This window comes from Schistocerca cancellata, chromosome 8 (genome assembly GCF_023864275.1).
Source record: "Schistocerca cancellata isolate TAMUIC-IGC-003103 chromosome 8, iqSchCanc2.1, whole genome shotgun sequence".
Lineage (NCBI taxonomy): Eukaryota > Metazoa > Arthropoda > Insecta > Orthoptera > Acrididae > Schistocerca > Schistocerca cancellata.
In genome coordinates, this window is record NC_064633.1 from 351,641,553 (window position 1) to 351,668,448 (window position 26,896).

The following is a 26,896-nucleotide window of genomic DNA, read 5'->3' on the forward strand; positions in this document are numbered from 1 at the left end:
AAGTGCAAGAACTTTCATCAGTCGCTGATCCACTCCAGGTCTCCACACATTTCGCTTCAGTCTTCTGGTGTTGCAGACAGCAGCATCATTGTCGAATAGCTCTCATAACCCCCTCCGCTATCCATTAGATCATTAATACGATTTGTAAATGCTATCGGTCGCATAACGCTTCCTTGGGGTACTCCTAAGGTCGGTTGATTTCGTTCTGTTACGAATAAAATGTTGAGTTTTGTCTTGAAGCCCGCACCTCGTGGTCGTGCGGTAGCGTTCTCGCTTCCCACGCCCGGGTTCCCGCGTTCGATTCCCGGTGGGGTCAGGGATTTTCTCTGCCTCGTGATGGCTGGGTGTTGTGTGCTGTCCTTAGGTTAGTTAGGTTTAAGTAGTTCTAAGTTCTAGGGGACTTATGACCACAGCAGTTGAGTCCCATAGTGCTCAGAGCCATTTGAACCATTTTTTTGTCTTGAAACAAATACTTCATCAATCCTTAATCCAATCACAGATCTGGTCCATCAAGCTGCTACGTTTCGCATAATTTTTCTGCACATTTAGTGTATGATAGTATAATCTTAGATATAGTACCTAATGACGTAATTTCTCCCCGTTTAATAACAGGTGCGCCGGCAGTTCGCTTTCTTTGAACCTTCGTTATTTCGAGCATGAGTCGAAATGAACAGTGCATGACGTCATCCACAGATATACCAGGGGCGTTCAATAATTAACATTTTTAGTAAAAGGTGGTGTAGTTTTATTCAGGATTCCAATATACCATATTACATTTCAATCTTTTGGGTTGTTGTTTCGCACATGTCCGAAAGAACAGACACCATATCCATGTTGTTTTGTTGTTGTGGTCTTCAGTCCTGAGACTGGTTTGAGGCAGCTCTCCATGCTACTCTATCCTGTGCAAGCTTCTTCATCTCCCAGTACCTACTGCAACCTACATCCTTCTGAATCTGCTTAGTGTATTCATCTCTTGGTCTCCCCCTATGATTTTTACCCTCCACGCTGCCCTCCAATGCTAAATTTGTGATCCCTTGATGCCTCAGAACATTTCCTACCTACCGATCCCTTCTCTAGTCAAGTTGTGCCACAAACTCCTCCCCAATCCTATTCAATACCTCCTCATTAGTTATGTGATCTACCCATCTAATCTTCAGCATTTTTCTGTAGCACCATATTTCGAAAGCTTCTATTCTCTTCTTGTCCAAACTAGCTGTCGTCCATGTTTCACTTCCATACATGGCTACACTCCATATAAATACTTTCAGAAACGACTTCCTAATCTTTTGGGTACAAAACACTATTTTTCAACGGTCCCGGCGGAGGTTCGAGTCCTCCCTCGGGCATGGGTGTGTGCGTTTGTCCTTAGGATAATTTAGGTTAAGTAGTGTGTAAGTTTAGGGACTGATGACCTTAGCAGTTAAGTCCCATAAGATTTCACACACATTTGAACATTTTTGAACTATTTTTCAACATAATCTCCGTTCAGTGCGAAGGCCTTACGCCTCTTATTGGTAGAGCCTGTATGGCTGCATTGTACCACTCTACTGGTCGAGTCCGCAGCTCGTGGTCTCGCGGTCACGTTCTCGCTTCCTGAGCACTGGGTCCCAGGTTAGATTCCCAGCGGGTCAGGGATTTTCACCTGCCTCGAGATGACTGAGTGTTTGTGTTGTCCTCATCATTTCATCAACATCATGAGAGTGGCGAGATTGGGTAGAGCAAAGGTTCGGAATTTGTACGGGCGCTGATAACCGCACAGTTGAGCACCCCACATACCAAACATCATCATCATCATCATCTACTGGTCGACGTTGAAGTCAACGTCTTGCTGCATCAATAAACTCCCCGTCTTCCACGTACTGCTTTCTGTGGAGTGCATCCTTCACTGCGCCAAACAGACAGAAGTCTGAAGGTTCGAGGGTTCGCTGTATGCCCTTATATGTCTTTGGATGACGTCATGCACTGTTCGTTTTGAATCATGCTGGAAATAACGAAGTTTCAAGGAAAGCGAGGTACGAAGAAGAACAGTCGAATGAAGTTTTGTTGGCTCCTCTCGGTCGCGTAGACTTCTGTAAGCCCTTGCGTTATCATGGAAGAGGAGAAGTTCGCTTTTCATTTTTGTGGCGACGAACACGTTGATGACGTTTCTTCAACTTCCTGGCGGTAGCACAGCTGTGTGCGGCCGGCCGGCAAGCGGGAAATCGGAATGTTTGCGCAACCTTGTTGCGGAGATCATGACGATAAAGAGTGCTTTTGTTCACTGCCAGGTCTCCGTAGACATTCTGCAAGCGCCTGTGGTTATCAGTGATGCTGTGATATTGAAAAAAAGAAAAGTCAATGCCAATCCTCTGCTAGGAACAAACCTCCGTTACAGAAGCCATGTTGAAGGCTACAATGTAGCAGGTCAGCAACTGGAAGCAGTTAATTCCATAAATTATCTGGGAGTACGCATTGGGAGTGATTTAAAATGGAATGATCATATAAAGTTGATCTTCGGTAAAGCAGATGCCAGACTGAGATTCATTGGAAGAATCCTAAAGAAATGCAATACGAAAACAAAGGAAGTAGGTTACAGTTCACTTGTTCGCCCACTGCTTGAATATTGCTAGCCAGTGTGGGATCCTTACCAGATAGGGTTGATAGAAAAGATATAAAAGATCCAACGGAGAGCAGCGCGCTTCGTTACAGGATTATTTAGTAATCGCGAAAGCGCTACGGAGATGATAGATAAACTCCAGTGGAAGACTCTGCAGGAGAGACGCTCAGTAGCTCGGTACGGGCTTTTGTTGAAGTTTCGAAAATATACCTTCACCGAGTAGTCAAGCAGTATATTGCTCCCTCCTACGTATATCTCGCGAAGAGACCATGGGGATAAAATCAGAGAGATTAGAGCCCACACAGAGGCATACCGACAATCTTTCTTTCCACGAACAATACGAGACTGGAATAGAAGGGAGAACCGATAGAGGTACTCAAAGTACCCTCCGCCACACACCGTCAGGTGGCTTGTGGAGTGTGGATGTAGATGTAGGCTACGTATAGAGCCGGCACCTATCGGACCTTCATGAAATTATAAGGGCTGAAGCGGAAATATTTCACAATGTCCCACAATAAATGCCGCAGTTTTTCTACCGAAATTGACCAAGGGAAAAAAAGTATTGGATTACTTATTGAAGGTCCCTCATACAATGAACGCTTGTCGCTGCAATGGAATTTTGGAAAAAACGCTCAAGGCGTCAAATGTGTTGCGTATAAATAGTAAAGTTTTATCGCTTCTGATATCGTGGTATTTCTGTTTTTCCTCCAACACCTGCGTAGATGATATTCGGCGATTAGTATTCTGCTTCAGGAAACGAACATGCTATGGAGTAGGACGAAGTAATAAAGGAACTGCAGTTATCCGGGCTTTGGCGTTATTTCGATGTAGGTCGCATTGTGAGCGCGCAGTGGGGCGCCGGCGGCACACGCCCTCTCTGTCACGTGATGCCGGCCTTTGATGCGTCCCCTCGCCGCAGCAGACGTGCCGTCGCGTCCAGCGCGGGGATTAAGCGTCAAAACTGTGTGTGGCGCCGGGCGCCGACGCGCATTTGCATTTCACGTTGGCAACCGGGGGCGGGAGAGGGGAAAAAAGCGGGAGGAATGGCGCCACGGGACAGACGGGGTAACGAAATTCGCTCCTCGGCCATCCCGCAGCGGCTGCTGCAGCAGATGGAATACGGTATGCGCGTCAGCGGCGTGCATCGAGCGGCCGGTGCGGCAATGCACGCGCTGTCGGCAGCGAGCCACGGCCGAAATACTCAGCTCGCGGCCTCTGTAGCCGCGATACGGAAACCAAAAATCCTCGTGTACTGTTGACGCTACCACTTATTATTTACATCGTACCATTTAGCTACGCTGCCTGAGAAAAAAGTGAATCACACAGAAGGAAAGGAGGAAAAGAAACTTCACAGTTTGATACGTGGATATACAGGGTGTTACAAAAAGGTACTGCCAAACTTTCAGGAAACATTCCTCACACACAAATAAAGAAAAGATGTTATGTGGACATGTGTCCGGAAAAGATTAATTTCCATGTTAGAGCTCATTTTAGTTTCGTCAGTATGTACTGTACTTCCTCGATTCACCGCCAGTTGGCCCAATTGAAGGAAGGTAATGTTGACTTCGGTGCTTGTTTTGACATGCGACTCATTGCTCTACAGTACTAGCATCAAGCACATCAGTACGTAGCATCAACAGGTTAGTGTTCATCACGAACGTGGTTTTGCAGTCAGTGCAATGTTTACAAATGCGGAGTTGGCAGATGCCTATTTGATGTATGGATTAGCACGGGGCAATAGCCGTGGCGCGGTACGTTTGTATCGAGACAGATTTCCAGAACGAAAGTGTCCCGACAGGAAGACGTTCGAAGCAATTGATCAGCGTCTTAGGGAGCACGGAACATTCCAGCCTATGACTCTCGACTGTGGAAGACCTAGAACGACGAGGACACCTGCAATGGACGAGGCAATTCTTCGTGCAGTTGACGATAACCCTAATTTCAGCGTCAGAGAAGTTTCTGCTGTACAAGGTAACGTTGACCACGTCACTGTATGGTGAGTGCTACGGAAGAACCAGTTGCTTCGTGTGCAGGCACTATCAGCAGCTGATTGGCCTCCACGGGTTCACTTCTGCAAATGATTCATCCAACAATGTGTCAATCCTCATTTCAGTGCAAATGTTCTCTTTACGGATGAGGCTTCATTCCAACGTGATCAAATTGTAAATTTACACAATCAGCATGTGTGGGCTGACGGGAATCAGCACGCAATCGTACAATCACGTCATCGACACAGATTTTCTGTGAACGTTTGGGCAGGCATTGTTGGTGATGTCTTGATTGGGCCCCATGTTCTTTCACCTACGCTCAATGGAGCACGTTATCATGATTTCATACGGGATACTCTACCTGTGCTGCTAGAACATGTACCTTTACGACACAACATGTGGTTCATGCACGATGAAGCTCCTGCACATTTCAGTCGAAGCGTTCGTACGCTTCTCAACAACAGATTCGGTGACCGATGGATTGGTAGAGGCGGACCAATTCCATGGCCTCCACGCTCTCCTGACCTCAACCCTCTTGACTTTCGTTTATGGGGGCATTTGAAAGCTCTTGTCTGCGCAACCCCGGTACCAAATGTAGAGACTCTTCGTCCTCGTATTGTGGACGGCTGTGATACAATACGCCATTCTCCAGGGCTGCATCAGCGCATCAGGGATTCCATGCGACGGAGGGTGGATGCATGTATCCTTGCTAACGGAGGACATTTTGAACATTTCCTGTAACAAAGTGTCTGAAGTCACGCTGGTATGTTCTGTTGCTGTGTGTTTCCATTCCATGATTAATGTGATTTGAAGAGAAGTAATAGAATGAGCTCTAACATGGAAAGTAAGCGTTTCCGGACACATGTCCACATAACATATTTTTTTTATTTGTGTGTGAGGAATGTTTCCTGAAAGTTTGGTCGTACCTTTTTGTAACACACTGTATAATGTCATTTCAGTGATTACAATATGGAAGCAGTTTACAAAGAACTTAGCAGTAAGAGTCAACTTATCAGTATTATGTGGCATACCCTCTTGCACGGATGCAAGCACTTATACAGCTGGGAGGGTTTTCACAGATACGTTGTGTCCTCTCCAGAAGCTAGCTGACCCACAACTGTTGTAACTAGTCAGCCATTCCCTCAATAAGTGGCACTGCTGGGATCAGATCTAGACATCTCGCTGGCAACGGGGGTACCTCAGCACCACGATGGCGGTTCGTACAGACACATACCGTGTGTAGACGAATTTGTGCTGCTGAAAAATGCCACCACGATAACGTCGCGTAAGACAGACGGAGGAATTACGTGACGTGAAATCAGTCCCGATGCCTTCCCACACCATGACACCAAGGGCTAATGCTTCTGTGATTCTGCCGGCCGCGGTGGTCTAGCGGTTCTGGCGCTGCAGTCCGGAACCGCGGGACTGCTACGGTCGGAGGTTCGAATCCTGCCTCTGGCATGGGTGTGTGTGATGTCCTTAGGTTAGTTAGGTTTAAGTAGTTCTAAAGTTCTAGGGAACTTATGACCTAAGATGTTGAGTCCCATAGTGCTCAGAGCCATTTGAACCATTTTTTTTCTGTGATTCTACAAAACGCAGTGGGACCTTTGCCCGAGCTGTCGCCATTATCGTCGACAATGGTCATCCAGGGTAGCGCAGAAATGCGATTTTATCGCTAAACTCAATGCGACGCCATGCATAAACAATTAATGATTCCCAGTTGTGGCACCACTCCAAACACGAACGTTTGTGTTTTGGTGTTAACGTCAGCCTACACGTGAGGTGGTCAGGCAGCTGCTGATCTCCTGCTAATGGTGCGGGTTAACACATGATGTTGCAGGGAGTCCGTTACTTGTTCTTGAACGGCAGGTGTTCTGGGTGCCCCATGGTGGTCAGACGTAGTCGACCGACCCCTGACGATGAGTACGCCTGCTCTGAGTTTCATATACAATCCAACTTTGGGCCACTGTCACCTCCGACAGTTCCACAAACTCAAATACGAGACAATTCGACTAGCCGGCCCATCGGAGACCCACAACGAGGTCAGTTCGAATGCTGTCAAGAACTAATGACGCTGTACCACACGAGTACACCACTGGCCATTAAAATTGCTACACCATGATGACGGGCTACAGATGCGAAATTTAACCAACAGAAACAAGATGCTGTGATATGCAAATGATTAGCTCGTCAGAGCATTCACAGATGGTTGGCGCCGTTGGCGACACCTACAACGTGCTGACATCAGGAAAGTTTCCAGCCGATTTCTCATACGCAAATAGCAGTTGACCAGCGTTGCCTGATGAAACGTTGTTGTGATGCCTCGTGTAAGAAGGAGAAATGCGTACCATCACGTTTCCGACTTTGATAAAGGTCGGATTGTAGCCTATCGCGATTGCGGTTTATCCTATCGCGACATTGCTGCTCCCGTTGGTCGAGATCCAATGACTGTTAGCGGAATATGGAATCGGTGGGTTCAGGAGGGTAATACGGAACGCCGTGCTGGATCCCAACGCCCTCGTATCAGTAGTAGTCGAGATGACAGGCATCTTATCCGCATGGCTGTAACGGATCGTGCAGCCACGTCTCGATCCCTGAGTCAACAGATGGGGACGTTTGCAAGACAACAACCACCTGCACGAACAGTTCGACGACATTTGCACCTGCATGGACTATCAGCTCGGAGACCATGGCTGCGATTACCCTTGACGCTGCATCACAGACAGGAACGCCTGCGATGGTGTACTCAACGACGAACCTGGGTGCACGAATGGCAAAACGTCATTTTTTCGGATGAATCCAGGCTCTGTTGAGAGCATCATGATGTTCGCATCTGTGTTTGGCGACATCGCGGTGAACGCACATTGGAAGCGTATATTCGTCATCGCCATACTGGCGTATCACCCGGCGTGATGGTATGGAGTGACATTGGTTACACGTCTTGGTCACCTCTTGTTCGCAATGACGGCACTTTGAACAGTGGACGTTACATTTCAGATGTGTTACGAGACGTGGCTCTACCCTTCATTCGATCCCTGCGAAACCCTACATTTAAGCAGGATAATGCACATCCGCATGTTGCATGTCCTGTACGGGCCGTTCTGGATACAGAAAATGTTCGACTGCTGCCCTGTCCAGCACATTCTCCAGATCTCTCACCAACTGAAAACGTCTGGTCGATGGTGGCCGAGCAACTGGCTCGTCACAACACGCCAGTCACTATCGTGTTGAAGCTGCATGGGCAGCTGTACCTGTACACGCCATCCAAGCTCTGTTTGACTCAATGCCCAGGCGTATCAAGGCTGTTATTACGGCCACAGGTGGTTGTTCTGGGTACTGATTTCTCAGGATCTATGCTCCCAAATTGCGTGAAAATCTAATCACATGTCATTTCTAGTATAATATATTTGTCCAATGAATACCCGTTTATCATCTGCATTTCTTTTTGGTGTAGCAATTTTAATGGCCAGTAGTGTACGTGGCATTTCAATGTTCTTTACAGTTATCAATCAACATCTGTCGTAGCTTGTAAAACCTGCGAGGTCTGCCAGCAACAATAAACAGAAGCAACACAAATGCACTCTGATTGCCTTTCTAACTGTCACAGAGAGCTTCTACTCTAACCATCCATAACCGCCGATGGTGTGTGTGTGTTCCAGGTTACTTCGTCATCCGACTGTGTCTACTACAAGATGTGGTTTTTTAAGTAAGGTCCATTTGAACTGAGAGGCACCCACATGCCTTGCTCATACTGTGGCATCAAGCAGTCAGGCCTGCAAGATGAGTGGTCTGCCAAGCGAGTGGATTCATTCTTAGTTATCGAGTAATATTAGCTCTAGTACTCTCACTTAAGTTACAAGTTATCCTCCTATATGATTACTACGCAATGGAAACGCATATCTGACAATCAGTGATTTACAGAACTCTGACTGTACACTACGCACTGGCAGTACCACATTTTCTTTTTGTCTTTTATTTGACGGCTTTTATTAACACGTGGCCATCCCACTGAATATGAATGGCGCACACATTATAAATTCGGGACATTATGACAACATACAATTTGAAGGAATAGTCTACCAATCTCTTTCTTTTCACTATCTGATTTATTCCGATAAATTCCCTAACTTAAACACACAAATTCTATAACCTACAACAATAACATATGAGAAATTCCGCCCAGTGGGCATGGCTTTACATTAGTGAATCTCTATATTATGGTCTCGTAATTTATTTAACGCTACAGTGCACTTTCTGGATAGGTTGGTGGATCTTTTATTATACCTCACACTTCGACTCTCACAATCATCATCACGAAACTTTCCTCCAGACCGAGCGGTACAGAAGGAACAAGTATATCCACTAATCTTTTGAAACTACTTCGCTACACACCCATGGAAACCACACATACCCAAATTACATGACATACACCACACAACAATATGAAATACTACACAGAGAATGGTTACAACATTATCACTTTCAGCTTTCCCACTTCAATTAATATTGATCCCAGTTTCACACGACACTGCCCCACTTTGTAATTCTACTTTCCTACTGTGAACTCTGGAGATAAATGCACGTCTTCCTGTGCAATGCAAGCCATGTGGCGTTGCTGGATAGACGGCCGACTCACCTTTCTTCTCTCTCAGAGTTTGAATCTAGCGTCACACGTAAAGTAATATTAATGTATTCATCACACACGCGAGTCCTCAACTGATACAATGGACGAGTACTTCTCTTTATCCTTTGTCTCATACACAGATTGAGACTCACACAGTACTCACCACGTGGAAGTACTCGTCTCTAATTTCAAGTCCTGCACACGCCATTTCTTAAATATTTCAACTTATGGTACACACGCTATCTCTTAAATATTTCAACTTATTGTACACACGCTAGTGATTCAGCTTAACTTAAGCACACGGTAGTATTTCAACTTATTGCTACACGTGGTTTCTTTGTGACCGTTGGTCACTTCCGAAGATTACTACAATCCCATTAATATTACCTGCCTGACATTTAATTCTCCCCACAAAAGTTCCTGAAATAGAGAAATTATTATTTCAAACTACTCTTAAATATTGCACATGCATACCATGCCTCCACTCTTTCGTCATTACGGAGCACATCTAAAACAGGTGTTAACAGCACAGGATCCAGCGGCAGAGTGCCTAAAACATGGCCGTTTTCGAGGTCCTCTCCACCTCTGCTGAAGTGGGGGAGCACCTTACTACCCTATTGGCCAGCTACATTTCAGGCGCTCAAAGCTCTGGTAAATTTCATGTCTTTGGTTCCACCAAAGGTGGCCAAAGGATCGACTCAAAGATGATCATATATTCACATTCACTATCTGCGGTTAGCAGACGACCATACATTCATTCATTTCAAAAGATCTCACCAAACTGGATGTAGGGATTTATTTTGTGGGAGTGCACATATGATAAATTAAATAAATAAATTGTCATTCTTTCCTACACTGGTATCCGGCTTCGCTGTATTAATTGAAATTGAGTTATTTTACAAAAAAAATGTGTTGTTCTGACAAAAATAATGAAGTATGTTGTACCTATTTTCAATGTCAGGCGGTACTGTACCCTTTCAGAACATAAGTACACAACGAGAGGTTATTTCAAAAAAGTAAATTTATTTTTAGGAATTATACTTCACTCTATTTTTCGACATAGTTGCCAAGTTCGTTGAAACACGTATCATCCCTCTCAACCAATTTTAAGATACCCTCTTCATAAAAACTTGCCGCCTGCGCCGATAACCAAGAGTTCACTGCTGTTTTCATGTCGTCGTCATCATTGTAACGGTTGCCACTGAGGTGTTGTTCGAGGCGGAGGAACAGATGGTAATCGCTCGGCACAAGATCACGACTGTAGGGTGGCTGGTCTAAAACTTCCCAGCTGAAACTGTCCAATAAATCGCAGCTCTGACCTGCAGTGTGAGATCTTGCATTGTCATAGAGAAGGGCAATTCTCTTTGTCAGCATGCCGCGTCTTTTGTTTTGAATCGCTCTGCGTAGCTTTCTCAGGGTTAGGCAATATGCTTCTGCATTGATAGTAGTTCCTTGTCGCATGAAGTCGACCAACAAAACATCATGCCTATCCCAAAACACCGACGCCATGATTTTCCGCTGGGCCAGAGTCTGTTTGGCCTCCACCTTTACAGACGAGTGTGTGTGTCTCCATTCCATGCTCCGTTGCTTGGATTTGGGCGTAATATGCTAAACCCATGTTTCGTCTCCAGTTATGATCTGACTCTAGAAGCTTCTTCGTGATAACGAGTCAAGAACTTCAAATCTTTGGTTTTTGTGGTCCTCTGTTAGGAGTTTCGGGACACAACGAGAGCACAGTTTTCTAAACTTCAGGTGTTCAGAAACAATGTTGTAATGCACAGATCTCGATATGTCAGGACATTCGTTTGAGAGACCTGTTACTGTGCAGCGCCTGTTCTCACGAATCCTGGCTTCAACTGAAGCCACCAAATCGTGTGTAATCCAAGAAGGGCGACCAGAGCGGTCCTCATCATGGACGTTGTCACGGCCATTCTCGTACCCACAACGCACTTTGCTTTTAACTCATAGCAGTATCATTGTACACTTCGCAAATCTGTCAATGAATTTCTGCAGCAGACAGGTTCCTTGCAGACAAAAACCGTATCACTGAGCAAAGCACACACGCTGCAGGCGAGCTGATAGTCTTAGACATTTTGAAAGCACAGAACAGAATCGTACAGGTTAGCTACAGAGCTGGAACTGAGCACAGCTGTTCCCGAGGCATGCCGGTACACGACGCACGCGCTCGTTGCGGTATGCGAGCGAACTACTAGTGTCTACAACAAACCGGACCTCGTATATATGGACGCGTTATACGTTTGTTTACGTCGGGAACTACATCTAAGTCCTGGGTAAGACCTTTCAAAGTTAGGAGGAAACATTTCCGCCTCAGCAATAAGCAGGCACAGGAAACCAACTCGTGCAAAAAACAAAAGGCTAATAAAGATAGGGCTATGTTCAAACCAACTTTCGGGTTCAGGACTGCTTGAATTTGTTCTCTTGCCTGTCTTCAAAGATTTCGAAACAGATTGGTTATTGGCCATGACATTCACCGATGTTTGTTGGAAGCGTAATGTGTGAGTTCGCAGTTTTTCCGCTGGTAGCTCGAGTAAGAGCACAGTCACTACGCTACCGACAGTGGGTTCTGAGCGCGACGCGCGGTCTCACGTTCCATCAGAGAAGTCAGCGGTGTGATTTCATAGTAGTTGTTGTTGAGGTCTCCAGTCCGAAGGGTGATTTGATGTGTACCTCCATGCTAGTCTATCTTGAGCAAGCCTCTTCATCTCAGAATAACTACTGCAAAATATGTCCAATTGAACCTGCTCTCTGCATTCTTCGTCTCTTGGCCTCCCTCTACAATTTTCAGCACCCTGCACCGCTCTCTGACCCACACGCTTCCTTCTCTTACCAACTGACGGTACACTGAGCCCTCAGAATTTCTCATACTAAGCGATCGCTTCTTTTAATAAAGTTGTACCATAAATTTATTTTCTCCCCGATTCGATTCAGTACTTCAAAAAAACGGTTCAAATGGCTCTGAGCACTATGGGACTTAACTTCTGAGGTCATCAGTCCCCTAGAACTTAGAACTACTTAAACCTAACTAACCTAAGGACATCACACACATCCATGCTCGAGGCAGGATTCGAACCAGCGACCGTAGCGGTCGCGCGGTTCCAAACGATTCAGTACTTCCTGTTTAATTATTATTATTCGATCTAACCATCTAATCTTCAGCATTCTTCATCAGCATCGAATTTCCAATACTTGTATTCCCTTCTTAATTGATCTGCTTACTGTCCGCGTTCTACTTCCGTACAGATCGAGTGCCTGAACAAAAAGCTCCCTAACACCTATATGTCGTTAGATGTTAACAAATTCCACTTTTGCTGATACCTTTTTCTTGCTATTGCCATTATCTATTTTATATGCTCTCTGCTTCGTCCATCATCGCCTACTTTGTTGCCTAAATAGCTCAACCTCTCTAGTAGTTTTAGAGTTTCATTTCTTAATCTAACACTTCAGCATCGACCGATTTCGACTACATTCCATTACCCTTGTTTTACTTTTGTTAACGATCATCTTACAACCGCTTTCCAAAACGCTTTCCATTCCGTTCAATTGCTCTTCCAAGTCCTTTGCCGTGTCTGAAGTTTTTATGTCTTCTCGGTGACCTTTAATTCCCTTTCCAAACTTTTCCTTTTTTTTCTTCACTGCTTGTTCACTGTATGGACTAAATAACATCTTGGATAGGGTTAAGCCCTGTCTCACTCCCTTTTCCACTTCTGCTTCTCTTTCACGTCCTTCGACTCTTGTGAGCTCATCTTTTTCCTATACACTCTTCAATCTCTATATTTAATCCCTCGTACCACCGGAATTTAAAACAACGTACTCCAGTCAACATAATCAAAAGCTATCTCTAAATCTAAAAATGCTATAATCGTAGTTTTCCCTTTTTTCAATACATCTTCCAAGATAAGACGTACGGTGTCCCTCGCGTGTTCTTCCCTTTCTCCATAAGCCTAGCTGATCTTTTCCAAGGTCGACTTACACCTGCTTTTCCGTTCTTCTTTACACAAATCGTGGCAATATTTTGCAACCATGACTTATTATAGTGGAGGTTCGTTAGAATTCAAGTCTGTCACCAGCTGCCTTCTTTTTAATTGGAATTATTACAATCTCTCTGAAGTCTGAGGGTATTTCCTCTGTCTCATAGACTACGGTAGTTACAAGTGACTGATGCGAATAGAATATCAATTATTTTCACAATGAATTTTTTTAGTGAGATTACATATGCCCGTTAACGTACTGTGTGTCAAAGTTGAGGTAATGCTATTTACTATGGACAGACTGAAGTTTATTGGACTTAATTGAGATTCTCATTGACATGCACTACTGCAAAGGCCACAGAGTTATGGTTCACCAAAGGCCATTTATCACTTAATTTGGCGGCTGGGAATGAATTGTGCAGCATACGGGACTCCCGTTATTTAAATTTGAGAAAACTTATAAAGTGATAGTTCTGCTAATTTACTTATCCGGATACGAACGCATAATATTGATATCTAAACTTGACAAGTATTATTTCGAATTGATTTGAATAATTAACTGGTATCTTAAAAAAAAAAAAAAAAAAAAAAGTGAAATTAAACCTTGGAACGGTTCTCACCGTAAGGTTTTATTTCGCTAATAATGTGAAGTACTGATTAAGAAATCTTACCGTTATCTTACTAGATAAGGTGCACGACGATGGCTAGTAATAAATGCGATAAAATTTATCAATACAATGCCTAGGAAATTTGGAAGTTTGTGGCAAGTTATATGGGACCAAACTGCTGAGGTCATCGGTACCTAAGCTTACACACTACTTAAACTAATTAACGTTAAGAGCAACACACGCACCCTTGCCCGATAGATGACTCGAACCTCCGGCGGGGGAACCGCGCGAACCGTGACAAGGCGCCCAAGACCACGAGGCTACCCCGCGATTCAATGCCTAAATTTATACGACCAGTAAGAACAAAGAGTGATTGATAGCTTGCATCTTCAGCAGCTGATATCCTCATATACACTGACGAAAAAAAACAAAAAAAAAAAAAACACAGCACCAAGATGATATCAAGCGAGAGCGCATCGGAGGGCAGGGTGGAGGTCTGTTGTGTTCTCTGATGAAAGCTGGTTCTATGTCGGTGCCAGTGACGACCGTGTTTTGCTTAGGAGACTAGTTGAAGGCCTGCAACCAATCGGTCTGGTGCTTGACACACTCAACCTACACCTAGAGTCACTGTCCGGAGTGTGATTTCGATGACAACAGGAGCACTCTCGTCGCTACCCCGCGCCCCTTAACTGCAAATCTGCACGTCAATCAGGTGATTCGACCTGTTGTGCTGCCATTCATGAGCAGCATTCCAGATGGGGAGGGGGGAGGGGAGGTTGAAACAGGATAACGCTCGTCCACATATCGCTGTTTAACTCAACATACTCTATAGAGTGACTTGCTCGATCACCAGATCTGTCTCCAGTTGAGCACATATGGGACATCATCGGACCACACATGTGTATATACACTCCTGGAAATTGAAATAAGAACACCGTGAATTCATTGTCCCAGGAAGGGGAAACTTTATTGACACATTCCTGGGGTCAGATACATCACATGATCACACTGACAGAACCACAGGCACATAGACACAGGCAACAGAGCATGCACAATGTCGGCACTAGTACAGTGTATATCCACCTTTCGCAGCAATGCAGGCTGCTATTCTCCCATGGAGACGATCGTAGAGATGCTGGATGTAGTCCTGTGGAACGGCTTGCCATGCCATTTCCACCTGGCGCCTCAGTTGGACCAGCGTTCGTGCTGGACGTGCAGACCGCGTGAGACGACGCTTCATCCAGTCCCAAACATGCTCAATGGGGGACAGATCCGGAGATCTTGCTGGCCAGGGTAGTTGACTTACACCTTCTAGAGCACGTTGGGTGGCACGGGATACATGCGGACGTGCATTGTCCTGTTGGAACAGCAAGTTCCCTTGCCGGTCTAGGAATGGTAGAACGATGGGTTCGATGACGGTTTGGATGTACCGTGCACTATTCAGTGTCCCCTCGACGATCACCAGTGGTGTACGGCCAGTGTAGGAGATCGCTCCCCACACCATGATGCCGGGTGTTGGCCCTGTGTGCCTCGGTCGTATGCAGTCCTGATTGTGGCGCTCACCTGCACGGCGCCAAACACGCATACGACCATCATTGGCACCAAGGCAGAAGCGACTCTCATCGCTGAAGACGACACGTCTCCATTCATCCCTCCATTCACGCCTGTCGCGACACCACTGGAGGCGGGCTGCACGATGTTGGGGCGTGAGCGGAAGACGGCCTAACGGTGTGCGGGACCGTAGCCCAGCTTCATGGAGACGGTTGCGAATGGTCCTCGCCGATACCCCAGGAGCAACAGTGTCCCTAATTTGCTGGGAAGTGGCGGTGCGGTCCCCTACGGCACTGCGTAGGATCCTACGGTCTTGGCGTGCATCCGTGCGTCGCTGCGGTCCGGTCCCAGGTCGACGGGCACGTGCACCTTCCGCCGACCACTGGCGACAACATCGATGTACTGTGGAGACCTCACGCCCCACGTGTTGAGCAATTCGGCGGTACGTCCACCCGGCCTCCCGCATGCCCACTATACGCCCTCGCTCAAAGTCCGTCAACTGCACATACGGTTCACGTCCACGCTGTCGCGGCATGCTACCAGTGTTAAAGATTGCGATGGAGCTCCGTATACCACGGCAAACTGGCTGACACTGACGGCGGCGGTGCACAAATGCTGCGCAGCTAGCGCCATTCGACGGCCAACACCGCGGTTCCTGGTGTGTCCGCTGTGCCGTGCGTGTGATCATTGCTTGTACAGCCCTCTCGCAGTGTCCGGAGCAAGTATGGTGGGTGTGACACACCGGTGTCAATGTGTTCTTTTTTCCATTTCCAGCAGTGTATACTGTAGAAGTAGGTAGCTAAAAGCCAAAATCACGCTTTTCTTACGGGGTCAGGGATTTTCTCTGCCTCGTGATGGCTGGGTGTTGTGTGCTGTCCTTAGGTTAGTTAGGTTTAAGTAGTTCTAAGTTCTAGGGGACTGATGACCATAGATGTTAAGTCCCATAGTGCTCAGAGCCATTTGAACCATTTGAACGCTTTTCTTAGAATGCAACGTTGTGTGAAAATTTCAAGGCAATTGGTGAGGCAGTTTCGGAGATAGACGATTTTGAACAAATGAACATTGCATTTACTTTTTTATCGTATTTATGCAGGTAATGTAAAGTATTGACCACGGAATCGAACTGTTGCCGCACTGGATAATGTGCACAGTCATGGTGAGTAACAAATGCGATAAATTTAATGATCCCAGTGCCTAAATTTAGATGAAATGTAAGAGTGAAGACTGAATGGGAACTTACAATGTCTACCGTTCTCCCTGTTTTCAGCAACTGATGTCCTCATATATTTAGCAGAGTTGGATGAGACACGTTTTGAGCAAACAGATGTTCTCATTCATTTAGCAGAACAAGATGACATATACATTATTTTCCTGTCTCCTGCATTCTACAAGCCTAATACCAATATAACAACAAAGGGATGTTCTCTATTGTACGTACGGCATGTGAATGATTCACTGAGCACCCTCCCTTGGCTGCGACGAACACGGCGTCGGCTATCCGTGGAGATGAATCGCACTGGATAATGTGCACGGTCATCCGATAAATTTAATTAACCTAGTGCCTAAATTTAGATGAAATGTGAGAGTGAAGACTGAATGGGAACTTACAGTGGCCGGCCGCGGTGGTCTAGCGGTTCTGGCGCTGCAGTCCAGAACCGCGGGACTGCTACGGTTGCAGGTTCGAATCCTGCCTCGGGCATGGGTGTGTGTGATGTCCTTAGGTTAGTTAGGTTTAAGTAGTTCTAAGTTCTAGGGGACTTATGACCTAAGATGTTGAGTCCCATAGTGCTCAGAGCCATTTGAACCATTTTTTTGAACTTACAGTGTCTACCGTCCTCCCTGTTTTCACCAACTGATGTCCTCATATCTTTAGCAGAGTTGGATGAGACACGTTTTGAGCAAACAGATGTCCTCATTCATTTAACAGAACAAGATGACACGTACATTATTTTTCTGTCCCCTGCATTCTACAATCCTAATACCAATATAACATCAAAGGGATGTTCCCTATCGTACGTACGGCATGTGAATGATTCGCTGAGCACCCTCCCTCAGCTGCGACGAACGCGGCGTCAGCTGTCCGTGGAGATGCATCGCTACCTCAACGAGTCATCCACTGTGGTGCGTTGTGAAACTGTGGTCTCTCTCACTACTAGGAGGCGACCATAATAATGTTACTTGACAACGAGTCTGACGTTGTCGCTCTAGATGAGTGGCAACACCGGAGGAGCTGCTCGAGTGCTATTGTAAGTAGGCTGTTTAGATTTTTATATGGGTAATGCGCTATATATGAAAATCACTGGCTGTGCTGTGTGCAGCCTGTGGCTAGTTTGCATTGTTGTCTGCCATTGTTGTCATGAACTGCTATAGCTGGATGTGAACAGCGCGTAGCGTTGCGCAGTTGGAGGTGAGACGCCAGCAGTGGTGGATGTGGGGAGAGAGATGGCGGAGTTTTGATAATCTGTAAGACTGGATGTCAATTATGAATAGTAAGGTAAATACATTGTTTGTTCTCTATTAATATCTTTCATTTGCTAACTATCTCTATCAGTAGTTAGTGCCTTCCGTACTTTGAATCTTTTATTTAGCTGGCAGTAGTGGCGCTCGCTGTATTGCAGTAGTTCGAGCAACGAAGATTTTTGTGAGGTAAGTGATTTCTGAAAGGTATAGTTTAATGTTACTCAGGGCCATTCTTTTGCAGGGATTTTTGATAGTCAGATTGCGTTGCGCTAAAAATATTGTGTGTCAGTTTCAGCACAGTCGTGTATAAATTGTTCTAAGGGGACGTTTCATATGTCGACCCTTAGCCTAGGATACCTCACTGGAATCTTCTGATTTTTTTCTTGTAGTTTGTGTATTTAGTGTAGCTTTTGTTTATTGCTAGCGCGTAATTGTAGAGAGAATCTCCTTTGTAGTTGCAGTCTTTCATTGTTGTACTGTAAAACAGTTGTGGCATGCATGTAGATTTGCACCAAGTATTTCGCAGCTGCGCTTGTAATTAACTACATATTATTTTCAGTGCTATGTTAATGTGTTCTCTTATTTTTGCTATTCAAATTGTGCTTTTCTGTGTTATCGTGTGAAATATTGTGACAATAATGGCGTGTGAAAAATGTAACACTCGGCTCCAAAGTAAACTGAGAAATGACAGTGAAGACGAAAGCAGTGTGTTGGCCCCACCATGTAATGAATTAACTAATATTCAAAGTAGTAATTTGGTAACTGTGCATAGGGAAATGGAGCGGGCGTCAAACAATGGCGTAGGCAGTGAAACAGGTAGTGAACAGGGAAGCATTATCGATCGATCGGTCGCCAACAGCTCGCCTCAGGAATCCGAAATGATAGGACACCCCCCCATGAACTATGGACCTTGCCGCTGGTGGGGAGGCTTGCGTGCCTCAGCGATACAGATGGCCGTACCGTAGGTGCAACCACAACGGAGGGGTATCTGTTGAGAGGCCAGACAAACATGTGGTTCCTGAAGAGGGGCAGCAGCCTTTTCAGTAGTTGCAGGGACAACAGTCTGGATGATTGACTGATCTGGCCTTGTAACATTAACCAAAACGGCCTTGCTGTGCTGGTACTGCGAACGGCTGAAAGCAAGGGGAAACTACGGCCGTAATTTTTCCCGAGGACATGCAGCTCTACTGTATGATTAAATGATGATGGCGTCCTCTTGGGTAAAATATTCCGGAGGTAAAATAGTCCCCCATTCGGATCTCCGGGCGGGGACTACTCAGGAGGACGTCGTTATCAGGAGAAAGAAAACTGGCGTTCTACGGATCGGAGCGTGGAATGTCAGATCCCTTAATCGGGCAGGTAGGTTAGAAAATTTAAAAAGGGAAATGGATAGGTTAAAGTTAGATATAGTGGGAATTAGTGAAGTTCGGTGGCAGGAGGAACAAGACTTTTGGTCAGGTGATTACAGGGTTATAAATACAAAATCAAATAGGGGTAATGCAGGAGTAGGTTTAATAATGAATAAAAAATAGGAGTTCGGGTTAGCTACTACAAACAGCATAGTGAACGCATTATTGTGGCCAAGATAGACACAAAGCCCATGCCTACTACAGTAGTACAAGTTTATATGCCAACTACCTCTGCAGATGATGAAGAAATAGATGAAATGTATGACGAGATAAAAGAAATTATTCAGGTAGTGAAAGGAGACGAAAATTTAATAGTCATGGGTGACTGGAATTCGTCAGTAGGAAAAGGGAGAGAAGGAAACATAGTAGGTGAATATGGATTGGGGGGAAGGAATGAAAGAGGAAGCCGACTTGTAGAATTTTGCACAGAGCATAACTTAATCATAGCCAACACTTGGTTCAAGAATCATAAAAGAAGGTTGTATACGTGGAAGAATCCTGGAGATACTAGTAGGTATCAGATAGATTATATAATGGTAAGACAGAGATTTAGGAACCAGGTTTTAAATTGTAAGACATTTCCTGGGGCAGATGTGGATTCTGACCACAATCTATTGGTTATGAACTGCAGATTGAAACTGAAGAAACTGCAAAAAGGTGGGAATTTAAGGAGATGGGACCTGGATAAACTGAAAGAACCAGAGGTTATAGAGAGTTTCAGGGAGAGCATAAGGGAACAATTGACAGGAATGGGGGAAAGAAATACAGTAGAAGAAGAGTGGGTAGCTCTGAGAGATGAAGTAGTGAAGGCAGCAGAGGATCAAGTAGGTAAAAAGACGAGGGCTAATAGAAATCCTTGGGTAACAGAAGAAATATTGAATTTAATTGATGAAAGGAGAAAATACAAAAATGCAGTAAATGAAGCAGGCAAAAAGGAATACAGACGTCTCAAAAATGATATCGACAGGAAGTGCAAAATGGCTAAGCAGGGATGGCTAGAGGACAAATGTAAGGATGTAGAGGCTTGTCTCACTAGGGGTAAGATAGATACTGCCTACAGGAAAATTAAAGAGACCTTTGGAGAGAAGAGAACCACTTGTATGAATATCAAGAGCTCAGATGGAAACCCAGTTCTAAGCAAAGAAGGGAAGGCAGAAAGGTGGAAGGAGTGTATAGAGGGTTTATACAAGGGCGATGTACTTGAGGACAATATTATGGAAATGGAAGAGGATGTAGATGAAGACGAAATGGGAGATAAGATACTGCGTGAAGAGTTTGACAGAGCACTGAAAGACCTGAGTCGAAACAAGGCCCCGGGAGTAGACAACATTCCATTTGAACTACTGATGGCCTCGGGAGAGCCAGTCATGACAAAACTCTACCATCTGGTGAGCACGATGTATGAGACAGGCGAAATACCCTCAGACTTCAAGAAGAATATAATAATTCCAATCCCAAAGAAAGCAGGTGTTGACAGATGTGAAAATTACCGAACTATCAGTTTAATAAGTCACAGCTGCAAAATACTAACGCGAATTCTTTACAGACGAATGGAAAAACTGGTAGAAGCCGACCTCGGGGAAGATCAGTTTGGATTCCGTAGAAATGTTGGAACACGTGAGGCAATACTGACCTTACGACTTATCTTGGAAGAAAGATTAAGAAAAGGCAAACCTACGCTTCTAGCATTTGTAGACTTAGAGAAAGCTTTTGACAATGTTAACTGGAATACTCTCTTTCAAATTCTGAAGGCGGCAGGGGTAAAATACAGGGAGCGAAAGGCTATTTACAGTTTGTACAGAAACCAGATGGCAGTTACAAGAGTCGAGGGGCATGAAAGGGAAGCAGTGGTTGGGAAAGGAGTAAGACAGGGTTGTAGCCTCTCCCCGATGTTATTCAATCTGTATATTGAGCAAGCAGTAAAGGAAACAAAAGAAAAATTCGGAGTAGGTATTAAAATTCATGGAGAAGAAGTAAAAACTTTGAGGTTCGCCGATGACATTGTAATTCTGTCAGAGACAGCAAAGGACTTGGAAGAGCAGTTGAACGGAATGGACAGTGTCTTGAAAGGAGGATATAAGATGAACATCAACAAAAGCAAAACGAGAATAATGGAATGTAGTCAAATTAAGTCGGGTGATGCTGAGGGAATTAGATTAGGAAATGAGACACTTAAAGTAGTAAAGGAGTTTTGCTATTTAGGGAGTAAAATAACCGATGATGGTCGAAGTAGAGAGGATATAAAATGTAGACTGGCAATGGCAAGGAAAGCGTTTCTCAAGAAGAGGAATTTGTTAACATCGAGTATAGATTTAAGTGTCAGGAAGTCGTTTCTGAAAGTATTTGTATGGAGTGTAGCCATGTATGGAAGTGAAACATGGACGATAACTAGTTTGGACAAGAAGAGAATAGAAGCTTTCGAAATGTGGTGCTACAGAAGAATGCTGAAGATAAGGTGGGTAGATCACGTAACTAATGAGGAGGTATTGAATAGGATTGGGGAGAAGAGAAGTTTGTGGCACAACTTGACTAGAAGAAGGGATCGGTTGGTAGGACATGTTTTGAGGCATCAAGGGATCACAAATTTAGCATTGGAGGGCAGTGTGGAGGGTAAAAATCGTAGAGGGAGACCAAGAGATGAATACACTAAGCAGATTCAGAAGGATGTAGGTTGCAGTAGATACTGGGAGATGAAGAAGCTTGCACAGGATAGAGTAGCATGGAGAGCTGCATCAAACCAGTCTCAGGACTGAAGACCACAGCAGCAGCAGCAGGACACAATTTTGCAAATACTGTAGATTCAGGTTTTGCGTCCTCACCGTCTTCTCAAATGAGTCAAGACACATTTTCCGCTTGTCAAAATGTGAATGTTGCCGGTGCAAATTCACTGCCGAAAAGCACTGAGGAACATGTTTCAGACACCAGTGCATTGTTATTACAGTTAATGCAACAAATGAACAAAGGCTACAAAAGTTAGACACAACGCTTGAACAAAATCAGAAACAAATGGAACAAAACCAGAGACAAACACAGCAACAGTTACACACAATGGAACAAAATCAGAGGCAAACACAGCAAAAGCTTCAAAAGTTAGACTCATTGGAACAAACTCTCGAACAAACACGTGAAGATTTAACTGCTGAGTTACATAACATTGAGTCGAAATGTCAGAAAGTGTGTAATGACGTAAAAACACAAATTTGTGAGCATTTTCAACCTATTTTTTCGCGGCATGAAAATGCATTACAGAATCACGAAGCAGCTATAAAAGAACTGCAAACCATTGTTCATGAAAATCATGAGACCTTGTGGGCTAAAATTGACTCAGTTGCATCTACCGATTCGGTTACGCAACTTGCAAAAACTCAGGAAAACTTAAAGGACACAGTAGATTCGATTTCAACACAAATGGACACTCTGAAGCTTGGTTCAGAAAAACACACTGAGGAAATGTGTTCATTATCAGAGAAAGTAGTTGAACTTTCGGATCAGCTAAATAAAAGATTCAAAGTACGGAAGGCACTAACTACTGATAGAGATAGTTAGCAAATGAAAGATATTAATAGAGAACAAACAATGTATTTACCTTACTATTCATAATTGACATCCAGTCTTACAGATTATCAAAACTCCGCCATCTCTCTCCCCACATCCACCACTGCTGGCGGCTCACCTCCAACTGCGCAACGCTACGCACTGTTCACATCCAGCTATAGCAGTTCATGACAACAATGGCAGACAACAATGCAAACTAGCCACAGGCTGCACACAGCACAGCCAGTGATTTTCATATATAGCGCATTACCCATATAAAAATCTAAACAGCCTACTTACACTATTGCCATTCATACAATGAGAACGGGAATAGGCGTGGTAACAAGCACCTCTTCCGCCCTCTCATCCTCCATTCCCCCCTCTCTCTCTGTCTCTCCTCCCCCTCTCTCTCTCTCTCTCTCCCTCCCCCTCTCTGTCTGTCTTCGGGTCCCCAGTAGTACAGCACTCGGTCAGTCGCGACTGGCCACAGCCCAGAATCTCTGCAAGGGAGTGACAAGTGGCAATGACGATGGTGGTGGTGGTCGGAGTGTTGTCACTGATGAGGCTTAAAGCAATATCCGCAGGGAGAGCCACACGCCGCGGAGAATTCACGACTGGCCAAGTTGTGGAGGCCGGGCGGCAGATGCGAGACCCACTCGCCAGAGATCGCTCAGCAGGTGTCCGCGGCTGTAACAAATGAGGCCCGCCGACGGCATCTGCCGGGGGCAGCAGCTAGGTGGCTCATCTGGCGCGGCCATCTGGCGCTGCCTGCTGCTGCTGCCTGGCTGGATGGCAGGGGTCAGCGGGAGGCGGCCATCTGTCGGCGCACCCCAGGCTCCGGGCGCGGGACCCGCACGGCCACCGGCGCCGGCCACCGCAATTAGTCCCGCGGGATCGGGACGTAAGTCACGCCGGGCGGTGTTTCACGACCGCCCCGCCCATCTGGTCCGGCCCCCTCCCTGACGCCTGGCCCGCTCCTCCAGCTGCTTCAGTCACTGCCGTGGCAGCCCGGCGCCACAGTGCGACCCGGAATAGCGGCCAGCCGCCCCCGCTCACATTCAGTCGCGACACCATGTCTGCCTAATTGAAATTCAAAATGGCGAATCAGAAATAATAAGGAGATTAGAAAGTTGTACAACAAGCCAGATATCTTGACAGAAACAAAGAGCAGTAGACAAGACTGGATGGGACATGTAGGAAGAATGGCGGAGAGCAGCACAGTCTAGAAAATTTTCGAAGGTAAACCAGGTGGATGCCGTATACGGGGCAGGTCAAGGACCAGATGGTTGGACAACGTGGAGGAGGACTTGAGAAGAAAGGGAGATAAAAGATGGAGATCCAAGGCAGCCAGCAGAGAAGAGAGGGCGGAGATTGTTCAGCATGCCTAGCCTCTACACGGGCTGTAGTGCCAGGGAGTAAGTAAGTAAGTAAGTATGACATACAGGGCTATTACAAATGATTGATGCGATTTCATAAATTCACTGTAGCTCCATTCATTGACATATGGTCACGACACACTACAGATACGTAGAAAAAATCATAAAGTTCTGTTCGGCTGAAGCCGCACTTCAGGTTTCTGCCGTCAGAGCGCTCGAGAGCGCAGTGAGACAAAATGCCGACAGGAGCCGAGAAAGCGTATGTCGTGCTTGAAATGCACTCACATCAGTTAGTCATAACAGTGCAACGACACTTCAGGATGAAGTTCAACAAAGATCCACCAACTGCTAACTCCATTCGGCGATGGTATGCGCAGTTTAAAGCTTCTGGATGCCTCTGTAAGGGGAAATCAACGGGTCGGCCTGCAGTGAGCGAAGAAACGGTTGAACGCGTGCGGGCAAGTTTCACGCGTAGCCCGCGGAAGTTGACGAATAAAGCAAGCAGGGAGCTAAACGTACCACAGCCGACGGTTTGGAAAATCTTACGGGAAAGGATAAAGCAGAAGCCTTACCGTTTACAATTGCTACAAGCCCTGACACCCGATGACAAAGTCAAACGCTTTGAATTTTCAGCGCGGTCTGCCGAATCACTAAAGGGGCACATATCGAACATTTGTGAATGCCTAAAAAAACTTTTTGAGTTTTTGTATGTGTGTGCAAAGCATTGTGAAAATATCTCAAATAATAAAGTTATTGTAGAGCTGTGAAATCGCTTCAATCATTTGTAATAACCCTGTATATGTGTGATATGTTGAGAGTTTGGGGTAACTTGTGACCCTATCTCCAGTGGTCATAGTCTCCTTACACTGTCGTGACACATAATTTCTAAACTGTCGTCTTTTGTGTACACTACCAGGTGTATCAGTATGAAATGAGCGTTTTTTGTGAAAATGAAACACTAATTTTGAATTGAAAAGTAAAAACATTTTATTCAAAGTATTGACCATTGCCTTCTATACAATTGGACCACCTTTCTGCCAATTTGTGGACACCACGCCAATAGAAATGTTCGTCTTTTGAAGCAAACTAATCAGACACCCGATTTTCGACTTCTTCGTAGGAATCGAAGTGTTCCTCAGCCAATGCGTGTCCCATTGATGAAAACAAATGGTAGTCGGAAGGGGCCAAGTCTGGTGAATACGGAGGGTGGGGTAGCAGCTTCCAGCCAAATGTTTTGATTGTATCGTGAACCAGTTTTGCTTTGTGTGCAGGTGCATTGTCGTGTAAAAAAATTACTTTGCCATGTCTTTTGCCCATTCTCGTCTTTTTTCGATTAATGCATAGTTCAAAGTGATCATTTGTTGTCTGTAGCGATTAGTACTCACAGTTTCACCGGGTTTTAGAAGATCATGGTACACAATTTTCTAGTCCCACCAAACACAGAGCATTGTCTTCTTGTCGAATCGATCTGGTTTTGCAGTTGATGTTGATGGTTGTCCCGGATTAACCCATGATTTTTCCCGTTTAGTATTCTTAAAATAAATCCATTTTTCATCGCCAGTAACAAGTCGACGCAAAACTGATTTTCTTTCATGTATTTGAAGCAAAATTTGACAAATGGTTATTCGGTTTTCCATCTGTCTTTCATTCAATTCATTTGGCACCCATTTTCCACACTTTTGGATCTTTCCCATAGCTTTCAAACGGTCAGAAATTGTTTGTTGTGCAACATTTAGCATTGCTGCCATTTGCTTCTGACTCAAAGTATCATCTTCATTCAATATTGCTTGCAATTCGGCGTCTTCGAACTTTTTTGGTGGTCTTCCACGTTCTTGATTTTTTACATCAAAATCATTATTTATGAACCGCTGAAACCATCTTCTGCATGTTGCTTCTGATAGATCAAGATCGCCATATGCCTCGAAAAGCAATCAATGCGTCTCTGCAGCACTTTTATTTTTTCAAGTGAAAACAAAAAATTAATGCTTTCCGTAAATCATCACTTTCTGGTACAAAATTCGACATTGTTAACACGATGAAAACATATGAAGTTGTTTGTTCCATGACTTGATGTATCCTAAATATCTTTGACAGATGTCATACCAACCAAACAAAAAAAATTAAGGCTCGATCACAACAAATGTCCCCTATCGACACATTTGTATCTTAACGCTTGGTAAATGTGGTCTGCCGAAATTTCAGCTGGCCGTAGCCACACCCGTTAAATATCTGAGAGTGCGAGTACGAAACGATTTAAAGTGGACAGACCAAATAAAACTAAACGTAGGATAATGCAAGATTGAGATTCACTCGAAGAATCCTCAGGAAGTATGCACAACAGTAAAGAAGGAAACTTGCAAAATCCTCTTTCAACCATTACTTAAAAACTACTTGTTAGTCTGAAATTCGTATCAGATTTCGCCATATTCATCCTTGATAAATAAGACGAGACGACCACAGCTGATTAGAATATTACAATTTTTAAAACAATGGTCAACTGTAATTTCATTATCAGTTTATTGGCAAACCGTTTCGACACTCTCCGGCATCATCAGGCCTCTAAAATAATATGAGAACAGCGACATCATGACTTCAAAGACAAAATTGTGCTCCGAAAGAAGCGTATAGTACACAGTTATTCTATTCTTTAAAAACGATCTCTATACTGTCTTAATACATTATTGTAGTATATATATACGATGGAAACCAATATATGTCACAATAAACGACATAATTAAAAATACGTCGTTAGTGACATGAC